The sequence below is a fragment of the Sinocyclocheilus anshuiensis genome, unplaced genomic scaffold (genome assembly GCF_001515605.1).
Source record: "Sinocyclocheilus anshuiensis isolate Anshui unplaced genomic scaffold, SAMN03320099.WGS_v1.1 scaffold1833, whole genome shotgun sequence".
In the NCBI taxonomy this organism is placed as follows: Eukaryota; Metazoa; Chordata; class Actinopteri; order Cypriniformes; family Cyprinidae; genus Sinocyclocheilus; species Sinocyclocheilus anshuiensis.
The window spans coordinates 37,851-53,060 of record NW_015539842.1 but is presented as its reverse complement, the minus strand read 5'-3'; the positions used below and the strand labels follow the sequence as shown (position 1 = coordinate 53,060).

The 15,210-nt window shown below is 36.6% G+C and overlaps 1 long non-coding RNA gene across 1 annotated transcript in view; it reads right to left on the bottom strand.

Moving 5' to 3' along the window:
• The window catches only part of LOC107684485 (uncharacterized), a 22,873-nt gene extending 8,113 nt beyond the window's left edge, over window positions 1-14,760 (bottom strand). Inside the window, exons 1-2 of the long non-coding RNA XR_001633859.1 lie at window positions 14,674-14,760; window positions 4,598-4,600 (exon numbers count right to left, since the gene is read on the bottom strand). This is a non-coding gene — a long non-coding RNA (uncharacterized LOC107684485). The remainder of the gene's footprint in view (window positions 1-4,597; window positions 4,601-14,673) is intronic.
• Between the last annotated feature and the right edge of the window lie 450 nt (window positions 14,761-15,210).

Below are 15,210 nucleotides of genomic sequence, written 5' to 3'. Positions count from 1 at the left end.
ATATATATATATTTACACAACTTTAGAAAAATATATTTCTGAATCAACGTTTGCATTTTTTTAAATACATAAAATATTATATTCATTAAATATTATATAATTATCCTTTATATATAATAGACAAATAAACAGTGACAATACATTTAGTTGCAAGATACAATTATACAAATATTTGTATTGATTAAATGATATTTCTTTTATTTATCATTTACATTTAAATGTTTTATTTTTTAATATTTAAATTTATTATGTATCACTTAAAGTTTAGGCTTGGGAAAAGTGATTTGAAAATAAATAAATAAATTAACTAACTAACCAGAACACAATGAACCAAACCAAATAAATGGCATTACACATTTTCATCAATCTCATAGATGGAATAGAATTAATAAATAATAAATGACAAATAAAAAGTCCATTAATTCAATATTACCAAAAAGGATTCATGAACATTTGTACACCTCAAAAGCCACTCACATGTAAAATGCTATCAGTACATCAGTGATGATTACACTGATCCATAACTGGATCAGGCTGATATATTTCCTTACATAGTATCATGCAACAAGTGCAATTTAAAAAGAAAAAGAAATAAATAAATAAGAGGAAAACTTGGTTACTACGGTATGCTGTGATAGTTTTAGTAACAACACGGACACTCTCCACAAAATATTTCAAAACGAGCAATGACCTTTTCCTGATCTGATCACCTAAAGGAAACCAATTAACATATTGTACTCAGGCCAGTTATTTTCTCCTTCTCCCTCCCTCTGTTTTTTGTCTCTCTGGTAACTGCTGGGGAGAGCAGAGCTTCACAAATTAGTGGTGTGAGCTAGAAGACTCAATTATCTGGAAAAGGTCTTGTGTGGCGCTTTGCCCATGACACCACTGTTCACAGCCCACAGAGAGCGCGGCGTGGAGGGGAGGGGAGGGGACGATGCGGTGGGTGGGTGTGTGTGCGGGAGTGGAAGACAGTTGCTGGGAGGTAGAGAGAAAGCGAGAGGTAGTACTGTATATAGAGAAGAAGTGAAAACAGGTGATGGCATGTAGAGGCTTAATGACTCCTCCATCAAACAAGTTTTCTGTTGTTACCAGAAATGCCTCACAGGGGATAGTGGCAGGTTTTTTCCTCATTAGGCCTAAAACTTCCAGTGCAGTCTTCACTGTCTGACATGGTAAAGTCTGTCCTGCATGAGAATAGTCCATAATATCAAGGAGGCGGGGGTTGTCTTCCTGAAGGCTAGCTAGATCCTGATAGCCTGCTCCATTGTTCCTTTTCTCTCTCTCTCACTCTGTCAGGATGATTGGAGAGACATCAAGACGAGAGACTAAAAGCTATCACACCATTTATTAATCGGGCATTTTGAGGTTAACAGCATTTTATATAATGGATAATGCACATTTTGTGTTCTTAAAATATCTTTTGTGACTTTCAATTAGAAAAAAACATATTACTACTATTACTTCTAATGTTAATTTTATACACTACCACTAAAAATAAAGGTTCCAAGATTGGTTTTTCACAGGAATGCAGGAACAATAAAGAACCTTTTATGAAATGGAAAGATTCCACTGATGTTAAAAGTGCAACCATAGATGCCATTATGGGCATTACATTGCTCAAAAATGACAGTGAAGACTATAATGTTACAAAAGATTTATATTTCAAATGAATGTTGTTCTTTTGAATCTTCTATTTATTAAAGTATGTTAAAAAAGTATTATGGTTTCCACAAAATGATTAAGAAGCACAACTAACAAAATGATAAATAAAAATAGGAAATGTTTCTTGAGCAGCAAATAAGCACATTAGAATGATTTCTGAAGGACACTGAAGACTGGAGTAATGGCTGCTGAAAATGTTACTTTAAAAGATAATAAAATAGAAAACTTATTTTAAATAGTATTAATATGTCACAATAGTATTGTTTACTGTATTTTTGATCAAATAAAAGCAGCCTTGGTGAGCATAAGAGACCACTTTTAATTTTTTTTTTTACGATCACAAAACGTTTGAACAGTAATGTCTATACAGTATATTCACAAAATTCCCTAAAATATTTACAAATAAATAAATACAAAATAAATAAACAAATGAATGAATAAAGTCAAACACCTGTATACATAAAATGTATGAATATCATTTATTACAAAATACCAAACCTACCGTTTGCTCAGAACTATCTGCACTGTTTTTTTAGACATGTTTGCAATGACTTTTAACCAGCTGGTGTCAAGGTGATTTTTATTAAGTGTATGAAGTTTCAAGTTCACACAGGTGTCCTAGCAGAGTAAACACATTCATCACATTAGCTATGGACGTGTCCCACCAACTTTGTTTATAAGAAAAATGTTTTTTTGTTTTCTTCAAAGCGTAGCAAAACTGCCAATACTTTTCAGATCACATTTATATATACTGGCTCTATATGAGCCAACTGTCACCATTTCTAGACATTACTATTAGCATCAACCAACAAACCCCCCCCCGCACTTCAGTCAACCACTAATAAAAAGCAACTTGTTTTCGCAAATATCTCATTATCTTACTCTTTCAGAGCTTGTGTTTGATGCAAAGACAGCTGTCACTGATCTTTATACTGAAAGTTTCGTTTTGTTCAGCAGAGCAGAACAGAAACACATGACTTCTGCAATCTTGAGATGCTCGGTGAAATGACGGCTGTCTACGGTGCTGAAACGTTTGTTGTGTCTAGCAGGTGCAAGTGTCTACAATGATTAGAGGGCCATCTGTTCAGGGGTGGATGAATTATGACTGAAGAGGAAGCCCCCCTATATCGTTTGAGATGCACGGTTGGTTCTATAGTCAAATAAGTGATGTTCCTGTGGAATTTGAACGAATTAGTCTTTAAAGTGCTGCACTGGCTTACCTAAATATGCCTTGTTCTTTTCTCTATTCAACCTTGTAATGCAAATTGATAATCATAGTTGTTCGCATGCATGCGTTTTCATTCATACACACAACCACATGAAGCCATGCTGGCATGTAAGCGCACACACAAGCGGTTCTATTCGGCAGTGTCATCTTATATTAGCATAATAATTTTTTCCAGAGTGTTGACAGTGCAATAGCAGTGTTAACGACATATCCAAAGTAAGTCGAACCTGTGTGTGTATGTGCAAGAGATTACGATAAGATGGAGAAGAGCGTTTTAGATGTGGAGATGAATAGGTGTCATTGTGGCCATAAAGGGCTCTTCATTCTCTTGAATTCACATTATCACTTGACGTCAAAAGCATAACCTTCCCATACATGCTTGTAGTGAGAGTAATAATCCACAGATTTTAAAAAGAGAGGCCATTCATTAGAGAACAAAACACACTGCACTCAGAGTTGTGTTAAGTGCATAACAAGTGCTAGTGAATGAAATAGTCTTGCTGTAAATAGTCCTTTCTTGGAAACGACTGAATGCATGCTATCAAATAGTGGAAGCAAATAGGAAATGAAACAGACTGATCATTTCTCGTTTTGTCAATGGACATAAAATTAATCACATCACCTTCTCCTTCATCTTTTGAGATAAAACAGTTCAGTGAACTATGAAAATGTACTGTAAAATTCTTTGCCAGTCCAAAAAGATAATTTGTTAAAAAATACACTGGAAAAACAACTCATTCGGTGCTTCTGCATGTGAACTCATGGCAGATGAGACCATTTCAACAGATCATTACACTAGAACAGTTAAAAAATAAACTATACTGCATGCAACACTGAAATAAGTGCTTGCAAAACAGTGCTGCATCCCATTTCACATATAAAAGGGTGTTTCCCTAGAACATTTCAAGGCACGTAAATGAAAAATGGCAAAAAAGAGTGCAGAATTATTAAAGGAATAGTTCATCCAAAAATGAAAATTAGCTGAAAATGTACCCACCCTCAGGCCATCCAATTTGTAGATGAGTTTATTTCCTTATAAGAACAGATTTAGAGAAATTTAGCATTGCATCCCTTGCTCACTAATGGATCCTCTGTAGTGAATGGGTGCCGTCAGAATGAGAATGAGAAAACCATCACAATAATCCACAAGTAATCCATTCGAATTAACGTCTTGTGAAAAGCTGCATGTTTGTAAGAAACAAATCCATAGGGTGTTTTAACTTAACTGTCACTTCTGGCCAAAATACCAATTTGTAATCAATAATAATGCTTCCTCTGGTGAAAAACTCCATCCCCTGTTGTCCTCTGACAATAAAAATCCACCAACATATTTGTTTTCTTTTGTGTTTTGATTGTTGTCACTTGTAAACGGTGCTTGATCTATACATAGTTCTCTTTGTATTCAGAAGAGATAACTTTTTTTACTGGAGAAAACAATATTATGGATAGAGGACTTGTATTTTAGCAGGAAGCAACGGTTAAGTTAAAAACATTTTAATGATGAATTTGTGTATTACAAACATGCAGCTTTTCACTTCACACGATCTTAATTGATGGACTGGAGTCATGTGGATTATTGTGATGTTTTAGCAGCTGTTTGGCCTCTCATTCTGACGGCACCCATTCACTAAAGAGGATTCATTGGTTAGCAAGTGATGAAATGTTAAAGGAGACATATTATGCCCCTTTTTTACAATATGTAACAGTCTCTGGTGTCCCCAGAATGTGTCTTTTAAGTTTCAGCTCAAAATACTCAACAGACCATTTATTATATCATTTTTAAAATGCCTATTTTGAGTGGAAGCAGAAACACACTGTTTTTCGGGCCTGTCCTTAAAGGCAAATGAGCTGCTGCTCCCCGCCCCCTTTTCCAGAATAGAGCTGCGCCATTACAGCTCGGACCTGCTAAAAACATCTGTTATGGTTCTGATTATCATGTTTATCCGATGAAATCATGCGGTTTAAACCATACGAGTTTAAACGTCTGATATACGGTTTTCTGAGAGCACACATCCGAAGCACACGGACAGAAAGTGGCTGTCACAGTATGTGAGAACTCATTCACAAAGTTCTCATTCTAAGTTCTCATTCACACACAAGTTTACATTAAAAACACACGAGTTACAAAAACAGTCGGTTATGTCTGTGAAGGTAAACTGCTGGCAAATAAATCGCATGTTTATTTTAGATCTAAATAGTGTTCTGTGCTCGTCTGTGCAGACAAAGGCAGAACAGTTTGCATGTTTTGCTCAAACTTTCGCCATGGCATTAGAGCTGGTACACCGTTGTCGCTTGTGAAAACACAATAACGGCGCCGTGGGTGGAAACTTACAGATTAAGGGGCGGTAATATTATAATGAGATCCCATTGCAACATCACCAAGGGAGCAAAATCAGACGAGCTCGTTTTCTCAGACGCTTGCAGAAAAAGGCTTACCAAACCAAAGTTACTGGCTTAATCTTGTTCACGTTTTCTTGGTTGTTGGTAGATGCACCGGGGACCTGATTATAGCACTTAAAACCTGGTAAAGTCAGATTTTCATGATATGTCACCTTTAAATTTCTCCAAATCTGTTCCAATGAAGGAACAAACTCATCTACATCTTGGATGGCCTGAGGATGAGACAATTATTGCCTAAACTAGAATCATTGCCTAAATCTAAAAATACTACATAAAAGTAAGACAATTCATTTTAATTCATTTTCAGCACATCAGCACTCACTTTTCTATGAGTGAGCATTTCTTTCTCCTTCTGCCTTTTTTACTCTCTATCCGTGTCTGACTTATTCAGCGTTATTCTCAGAGTACCTACACCAGCAGTTTCAGTGGCCTACTCCCACAACACTACTGTCCATCAAAGAATTCGGTTTCATCTGAGAATTCTGATGCAGAAGGCAACATTATCACAATATGTGACTGAAATCTTGGCAGCCGACAGATAGAGGCCTCAAGTGACTTCACTGGAGAGAGGAAGAAAAATAACTTTTTGATGACAGGACTGAGCACAGCACAGAGTGGTCTGGAGGTCACTACAAACATAAAACGAAACAGGACACAGGGGTACAGACAAATGTCAGGAATAGGGGGAAAAGCTCTCCTTTGTTGAATGTTTTTTTTTTTTTTTAATTATTATTATTTTCAGAGACGAAAATAACATATGGTGCTTAGTATGAATTATGGGTGTAAGTTTCAGCAAACTGTTAACTCAAACGGTTAACTCTTGAAAATGAGCTTGCTGAAAGGCAAATAAGGTTATTACTAGGTGTAATGAGCAATAAAACAAAATATATATAAAATGTGTAATAATTTATTTTTATATATAAATACATATTCACACCCATGCTAATGCATGTTAAATATCAGCATTTTTTTTAAAGAAACTTCTTTTTTTTTTTTGTCACCAATGCTCTGTGTGAAAAATGAGAATAAATCTCACTTTGACTAGTACTAAGAGTAAAAAATGTTTTTAATACATTTACATTTATTCATTTAGCAAACATTTTTCAAGGTGACAGGAATAATGAAAAACAGAAACACAAACGATTAATCATTTGAAGTCAATTTTAGCAGGTCTGCAATTTCACAGACCACAAAAGTACAGCGCTGTGATGACACAATATGGCTTTCAAATGAATGCGATGATAAATTATTTATGTAGGAGCCGTGGTTTCATTCATTAATAGGTAGGTACACCCATTCAGTTTAGAAACTGCAACTATTTTAGTTCAGGTATGTCATTTTAAGTACAAAACATGGCCTTGAGTGCCTTATTGCTTTTTTTTTTATGGTGGCAACAAAAATATATACAAAAAAACACCATTGCACCATATAAACACCATAACTTATATAATAATAATAATCAAAATAATTTCTTCCAACAAATAATATATTTTTTAACCTAACTGATAATTTGTAGTTGCTAAGGAAGAAAAACATAACACTTTAATATACGTAGAATGTGTGTTGACAGGTGAACATTTATCAGAATTTTTCAAAGGCATTTAACACGGTTCATCCAATTGGAATTTAGAGTCATGTCTAACCATTTTATAGTTAATAATATTTACCAACATTGAATTACTTTATTGTTCAGTACAAAACTACAATATCCTCCATAATACACTTTTATTACACTTTCATTACATAACATCACATAAAGCTGTCAGAAGTCCAAGCAGACAAACAGGTCTGAAGTCTTGCCTATACTGAAGGTCACATCCTGTAGATTGTGTAGCAAGGTGTTGTCTATCCTCCATTTCCTTGGCTTGTTATCTCTGCATGTCTCCTGAGATTCTGGGAAGTTATACGGTCTCCCACTGAGGATGAATTTTCACACGTAATAGTGTTTTTCAGGCTTTTTATGAAGCATTAAGCTCCTGTTTAGGAGCTGTTGGAGTGTTGTGCACCCAGTTAACCAAAGTAAATGTGCAGACACACACAAGAATAAACCGAAGAATCATAGGACAGCAACTCGTTAAGTCGCTTAAAAAGTTATAAGCAAAAATAAACTTAATTTACAAACCAGTTTCGTTTGACACTTAAGCCTCTTTTCCACTGTTGAGCCGAGAATGATAAGGATTCTAAGAATGATAAGGAATGGTTCCATTTATGTTTCCACTTGAGCTCGGCTTGGCGTGGCACGGTTAGGAAGAATGTGTGTATTGACGTCACCATTCAGGATTGATCACTTCTCTGTTGTCTGGCAACTAGTTCCTCTCAGTAGCTGGCCAAGCACGCTATTTGATCGAAATAAACAGAAATATCTGATCATCCTGCATAAGGTAGTTGCTATTTAATCAAAAATCATACTCAATATAAATACTTGCGTTATGAGCAATAATGCGTTGCATTTTATGAGCAATGTTTTATGTGTTATTTGGTTCAGTTTGTTAACGTGTTACAAGAAAACAAGGAAAATCAAAAATACAATTGAATACAGAAAACTTTTGGTGGTTCTAAATGATTAGAGCTAGAGACCCTAAAATTGGCATGGAAGAAGGTGAGACTCTGCTTTATGAGTATGCCAAATTTCACAGGTTTTAAATGGTAAAAAATTGTTAGCGTTAGCATACATTTACAGGAGCATCAATCAGAGCATCAGAAGAAGCCAAATAATAACATTACAGGTGTCTATGCACCTTTGGTACTTGGCTTCTAACTGTTCTGATAATTTAACACCAAGAATAGAATCTAATTAAATGTAAAGTGTGGAACAGAGGTTGCCGTGCTCCAACAGATTGACTAATATTGCTCTTGTGGGCAAAACAATTTTGCAATTCTGTTTTCACCTATTTCACCATATACTATGATTAAAAACTGCAAGAATAGAAATACAAAAGACTCAACAACAAAGTAAAATAAAGTCTATTGGCTTTCCAATCCATGCTATCCATATCCACCAAGTGTCCAATATGGGGTCTATAAGAAAAACCAAAAACACTAAAGGGGTAACATAGTCTGATTCATATCAAAATGTACAGCTTCACAACTTTTCTTTCATTTCACCTTCACTGGTCATCTTAAAAGAGTTTCATTTTGCAATGTGGAAATGAAACACCTTGCATTAATCTCCATCTCAGTGGGGAGAGCTGTATATTTCTTTAATTTAAAGGCTGTTTGGACTTTTCAAGTGCTTTCTGACATATCTGTTCAGAGCACAAAGCACAAACACAACCCAGAGAAGGTTCAGATAAAGAACATCTGAGGAATATGTGTATTAAGAGTGAGAATGGTTATTGCAAGCCGAACTTCAGGACAGTCAGTGTATCCAGAGGTAATTAACTCTGAAGCTGTTTGCGAGAACAGCCCCATATTTCCACCCTCCTTATTTCTCCCCGAGTCCTGCTGATGGGTGATTATAACTCTGAAGTGCTGCAGGAGGCCTCACTCTCCCATTTACTCAGCCTGCAGCTGAGACCAAAACACTCTCTAATCACAGCTAAACCGTCAAACGTGTGTGCGTGTAAATGTCCTTTCAAAATCCAATGACATTTCTCTATAATTTCCAAGGATGTCACGCCTTGTTTATGTATGTAGCACTTTTCCCAGCTTTCTCCGTCAAAGCCACTTTTTTCCCCCCAACAAAAAGACCATTTTAATAGATTGCCCTAATATGCTAGTGCAATTTCAATCTTTTTTTCAGCTCGTCCCACGCCAAAATCTTTAAGAAACTCTGATGGGGAGGGAATCCCACTGTTCAAACCCAATCTGTCATTTCCTGGCAGGCAAACAATCTAAAATGCTGCCAGGCGCCACACAAAAGACCCATACACCCTGCGCCAATTGACTGCCGGTATGGTCCGCATAATCTTCGATGGTGAGCTTCATTTAACACGCTATTCTGGAACAGAGTTGTAGATTGCCTTTAAAACACACCAAAACCACCCCCTGAAAAACACACTAGCTCAATGAAAAACACTGTGTATTTGAACCGGCGACAGACTGTGGGGGAAAAAGCTCAATAGAGCTGTAGAATATGAATGCAATAAACTAGAGGCAAAAGACGGCTTACATGATGCTCATTTTGCACGTCTTTTGATCCTGCTCTTCATCATTGCCTGTATTGCTCTCTCTCTGTATCCCATCAATATTTTTCCTTTTCCTTTAAGAGCGTGTTCTTTGCACATATACGTCCGTATGGCGGCTCGAATCAGAGGAGCCTTCAAAATCATGCATCACTCCTGCTCAACTCAAAGCAGTTTCGGGAAAAGAACAGGAGGCGTGATGGGTAAACACTGCTGAGAGTTCCTCCTGATCGACGGTTTCATTGATAGAGCCAATGCTGCTCACATGCTGTCTTGTATGTTTCTAAAAACATAAAAAGCAACTCCGATCAGTTTTTCAACATTAGAAATAGCAGGAAGCTTTTATTGACAGACAAGGAAATGTGAGTGTTTACTTAGGAGAGTTTCATGGATGAGATAATTAAAATTCAGAATAAAAAGAGCAATGTTTGAGATAAACTATACATTTTTTTCCTTACTAGGACTGTAGAAAAATCAAAATATTTCATCACAAGTAATTCACTAATTTGTCCTTTGTTAATATGTTAATTCAATAAGTTTCCCACAAATCAATGTGGCTTTGTGCTATTTTTGGGTTCAGCAGTGTAAATTTATGCAAAAGTGTTCTTTACTTGTCTTATGCTCACAAAATAACAACAGATCTCTTTTTTATTATTCTTTTTTTATAACTGTCTGCATCAAAATGCACTGGAATTGCAAGCACATAACATATGCATTAACATTTCTATGAATTACTGGTTCAGTTATGGGTGATATTTTGCTTGTTAAGCTTTGGAGATAATTACAGGTTTTTTCCATACAGATACTGCAAATGACTTCAAATGACTTTACCTTTTTTAAATGGCAAATTTGGGTTTCATTTAAACATAAATTACCAGTAAAAAGTATAATTTTCCATCATTTAACGATGGAATTGTGTGTATGACACTTCTGCTAGGGTCATTTCCATTCATCAGAATGAAACGGTTATAACGTCAGATTAAATACGCTTGAATTGAATTGGCAAAAAAAAAAGAACATAATTGCATGCATTAATTCTGACAGCCCTAATTTCTACACGTTTTTGTTTACTGATGAATTGGAGTTTCCAACCCAGAACCCACTGAGGTTGTTGACCGGTATCCATCCAGCCTCCTCCGTGTCTTGTTGGTGTGCTGAGAAATGCAGCCACACAGTCATGTGGGCAGGTAAATGTCTTTCGAGAGAAGAGGGCAGTGGGATGAACTGACCTGTGAACAGTGGCAGTCGTCTGCGTTGAGAGGGTCAGGGTGGAGAACAGAAGGGGAAGAACCATTATTTTCCGCCTCATTTCCGCTGATGGCCTGCTCAGGAAGGGGGGATGGAAATAAAGAGGAGGGAAACGCGAAATCATTTCAGCCTCCATTTGTAACATGTCTCCTTACAGACTCACTGACAGGTAGAGAAGAACAGCAGAGGATTTTAATGGGGCCAATTCGTCCGCTATTAGCCAACACAGCACGGTCCTTCGCAGCTATACCGCCAGTCCCTCCTGTAAGATTACACATCTATATCTATATAACTCTTCACCCGCCATTGCTGTCTTCCCTGAGAGCCCGTGTGAGAATAGATTATGGTAAATATATATAAAATGGGCTTGTGAGCTTCTAGAAGGCCTCTGTTTCACATTATCAAATGGAGGCTTCCACAGCATGCTTCGATTTTGTTGATGTTCTGAGCCATTTGCTGTGTTTTTAAACCATCTATTTTTATCACGCCTAATATGTTACCCTTTCCTTCCCATTACTGTAAATGACACCCTACAGGCTAACAAATATACAGAAGACTAATGGAGCGTCTTAAAGCTGTGTATTGGTTGGATAACCCTCCTTTAGACTGTAGAATTGCTTATAAATGGTAAGTTAAGACTGTTCACTTGGATTTCGTTACATCTCTGCTCGCATGCCTTCGATCTGGGCCAACTAACATTATCTGTATTACAGAATTTGATATGCAACAATAACAACAACAAAAAAAACATCATGTCAGATGAGCTATAGTGTTACAGGAAAACCCCTTTAAGGACAAAGATGGAAGGGAGATATGAAAGGAAATCTAAATAAGGTGTTTTAAGCAATGGCAATCCCATAAATCAATGCCATCTTTTCAAATTCACATTATCCCTGAGGGAGAGGGGGAAAAAAATCACACACACCAAAGAAAAAGTATTAGGATATTTAAGGGGGAAAAGTTTCTATACTCAAAACTTTTTTTATTATTGCACCTCTTTTCCTGCATTTTACCTTATATTTGTTGTGCATTAAGTACAGTCACAATACAATAAATAATACATATATAAAACTCATAGCATTCTTAGCACTACTAGTGGACATTTAATTTTAAATCTGCAATGACCTGAGGCAACATATTTCAAGTTTTCCAAAATTCATATACAGTCACGTTTTTCTCATGAGACAGGTTCATTAATTCCACACACAAAAAAAAGATATTTTGTCTTACCAAGAGGAGTTCCTTTCGAATGCCTTGTGTATGGAGGTTAGTTGAGCAGCGTCTTCATCTTCCCTGTTTTTTTTTCCACTCTCTCTGACAGGTCTGGAAGGATTATAGATGTTATCATAGTTCAGACTGTTTCTCTAACATTTGTCATTCAGTTATCAAACTGCCAATTCTGCTCCTGTCGGGTAAGTGTGTTTGGGAGACAAGAAAGCCAGGAGGGAGGTCCTTGCTGATCCAATTTTGGTCTGATTTTTATTGAATAGCCTATCAAATGTGTGCATGAAAAAATACTGTGTGTGTGTGTGTGCGTGTGTGTGTGTGTGTGTGTGAGAGAGAGATCATCACACTTGGATGAGAATGTTCTGTGTTTTCAGGGATGTAAATCCTTTCCTTGGCAAGCCGTAATCCCAAAGCACCCATCAAACTGTCCTTCAGCTGCCAGCCTTCCACACACACCCTCAAACAAATGTACACACACTCTCTGCAGGACATTTGTTTCTATTTCTGTCATATTATCTCAAATAAAGCATTCTGGCTTTGTTATAAAAGATGTAATTCACTGGTTTCTACAGTGCCAACAAAATGGACATAACTGAATTTTAATGTTTTTTTGCATCCATCTGGGCTGAATGGTTATATTTTGTTAAATTGATCCACTAGTGGCACAAAATGAATTACAAAAATAATTAACATTCTTGAACAAGGTCATTAATACTTGGAGAAATCTGTTAACAAGTGTTATTTTAGTAGCAATGAGATACTATTATAGTTTTTATTAAGAATTTGAATTGGTTTTTATTTGTTTTTATGTACATTTTTGTTAAAGTTTTGTAATTTTTTTGTCTTTATTTTGGTATTTTTAGAATAGTTTTCATTATTATTAGGGGCCAAGCACCGAAGGTGCGATGGCAACTATTGGATCCGTTGGCGTTATTATTCTTCTTCTTCCGTTTCTTCCGCCATTGTGTCTATGGCAGCCCATAGAACCGCTTGCGGGAAAGTTATGAAATTTGGCACACTGATAGAGGACAGTCCCAACATTAACCATAGCAAGTTTGGAGTCTCTCACTCAAACGCTCTAGCTCCACCACTTGTCCAAAGTTTCACTCATGTTTATGCTAATAACTTTTGAACCATAAGCCACAGAAGGAAAATAATTTTTTCTCTGATTCCTTGGCACATGTCGAGTCGAATGGACACAAAATTAAAAAAATATGGTTTAGTTTTGGTTTAGTTTTTTTTTCTCGCCATTTTTAATTGTTCGTAAAACCTACTTTTTCGAACTCGTCCTAGACGGTTTGTCTGATTTTCACCAAAATTGGGACGGATCATCTTCAGACCATGCTGGCAAAAAGTTATGGAATTCAAGTTGATTCGTCCAACCGTTCTCAAATAACACGCAAACAAATTCTACGAAAAGCACGCAAAAATGGATCTGAGGCTATATCTCCGCAACGGTTTGGTGTATTGAGACCAAACTTGGTGTGTGTTATAATAAGCATGACCTGAAACTACCTGCAGTGTTTCGGCGCTGTGCCACCTAGTGGTCAGGAGATATAAAAAATGCATATTTTTACTTATAACTTCTGACTGGTTTGGCCAAAAATCTCAGGTCAGCCATTTTGGGTGTCGGCCATTTTGAATTTTGTAGTAAAATGCTATATTTTACGAATGCATTGACGTATCGTTACGAAACTTCGTATGGGTCATCAGCACGATGCCCTGAAGGAGTCTTGAGAAGTTTCGAGCCAGCGCCACCTAGTGGTAAAATCAAATATTCACATGCTTATAACTTTGGGTGTGGTCGACTTATTTTCACGGGAGTCACCTTTTTAGACTCCTGAATCTTTGCCGAGTCCATCGATACCAAACATGCCAGGTTTTGCCTTATGGTTTGTGCAAAGTTGCATTTTAGCGCTTAAAAAACATTTGCCAATATCTTAGAAACCGTTACTCTGATCGACACAAAACCACTGTAGGAAATTCGAAAACATAGCGTGCCCGCTATACACTAATGCCCAATTGCCAAAAGTTTGATAATAAGTGGCAAAAAAATGCAAACAAAGTCGGTCATCAGTCATTTTATCTCTTCTCATATATAAAAATGTCTATAACTCCAAAACAAAATGAAATATTTTCACCAAATTTGACACACATATGCATGGGCACACTCTAAGGGCACATAAACATTTGGTGGGATTGTGCCTCTTGGTGGCGCTATAATTTAACAAAAAATGAAATTGCCATTGACTACAATAGAGTATTATGATATAAAATGCTATATTTTACGAATGCATTGGTGTACCATTACGAAACTTTGTATGTAACATCGAGACCATGACTGAAAGTACTCAAAGTTTTGAGAGTGCCACCTTGTGGTCAAAAGTTATAATGAAATTTCAAATAAATGCTAATAGCTTTCTGTGAATTTTGCCTATTGTAATGAGACTGGTATTAATAGATTCCTTGGGTCATGCTGAGAACAGAGATACCAATGTTCAAAACCTACTTTTTCGAACTCCTCCTAGACCGTTGGTCCGATTTTCACCAAAATCGAATCATATCATCTTCAGACCATGCTGACAAAAAGTTATGGATTTTGGGTTGATAGTCAAAACCGTTTTCGCATACCACAGCAACGAATTTGAGGCATGGTGCTAAATGGCAAAATGACACTTGAGGCTGTATCTATGCAATGCCTTGGCATATTGACACCAAACTTTGTGTGTGCCATTGTCAACTCACACAGGACACACCACATCGATTTGATAACAGCGCCACCTATTGGTAAAACGTGATAAGCCAATAAATCATATTACTAGAGGTTGTATTTATGATATTTCAGCTGTTTTTACTAAAATCATCCTAAAATGGCTTCAATTACTAATTTCTGCATCTTGAGAAGTTTCGAGCCAGCGCCACCTAGTGGTAAAATCAAATATTCACATGCTTATAACTTTGGGTGTGGTCGACTTATTTTCACGGGAGTCACCTTTTTAGACTCCTGAATCTTTGCCGAGTCCATCGATACCAAACATGCCAGGTTTTGCCTTATGGTTTGTGCAAAGTTGCATTTTAGCGCTTAAAAAACATTTGCCAATATCTTAGAAACCGTTACTCTGATCGACACAAAACCACTGTAGGAAATTCGAAAACATAGCGTGCCCGCTATACACTAATGCCCAATTGCCAAAAGTTTGATAATAAGTGGCAAAAAAATGCAAACAAAGTCGGTCATCAGTCATTTTATCTCTTCTCATATATAAAAATGTCTATAACTCCAAAACAAAATGAAATATTTTCACCAAATTTGACACA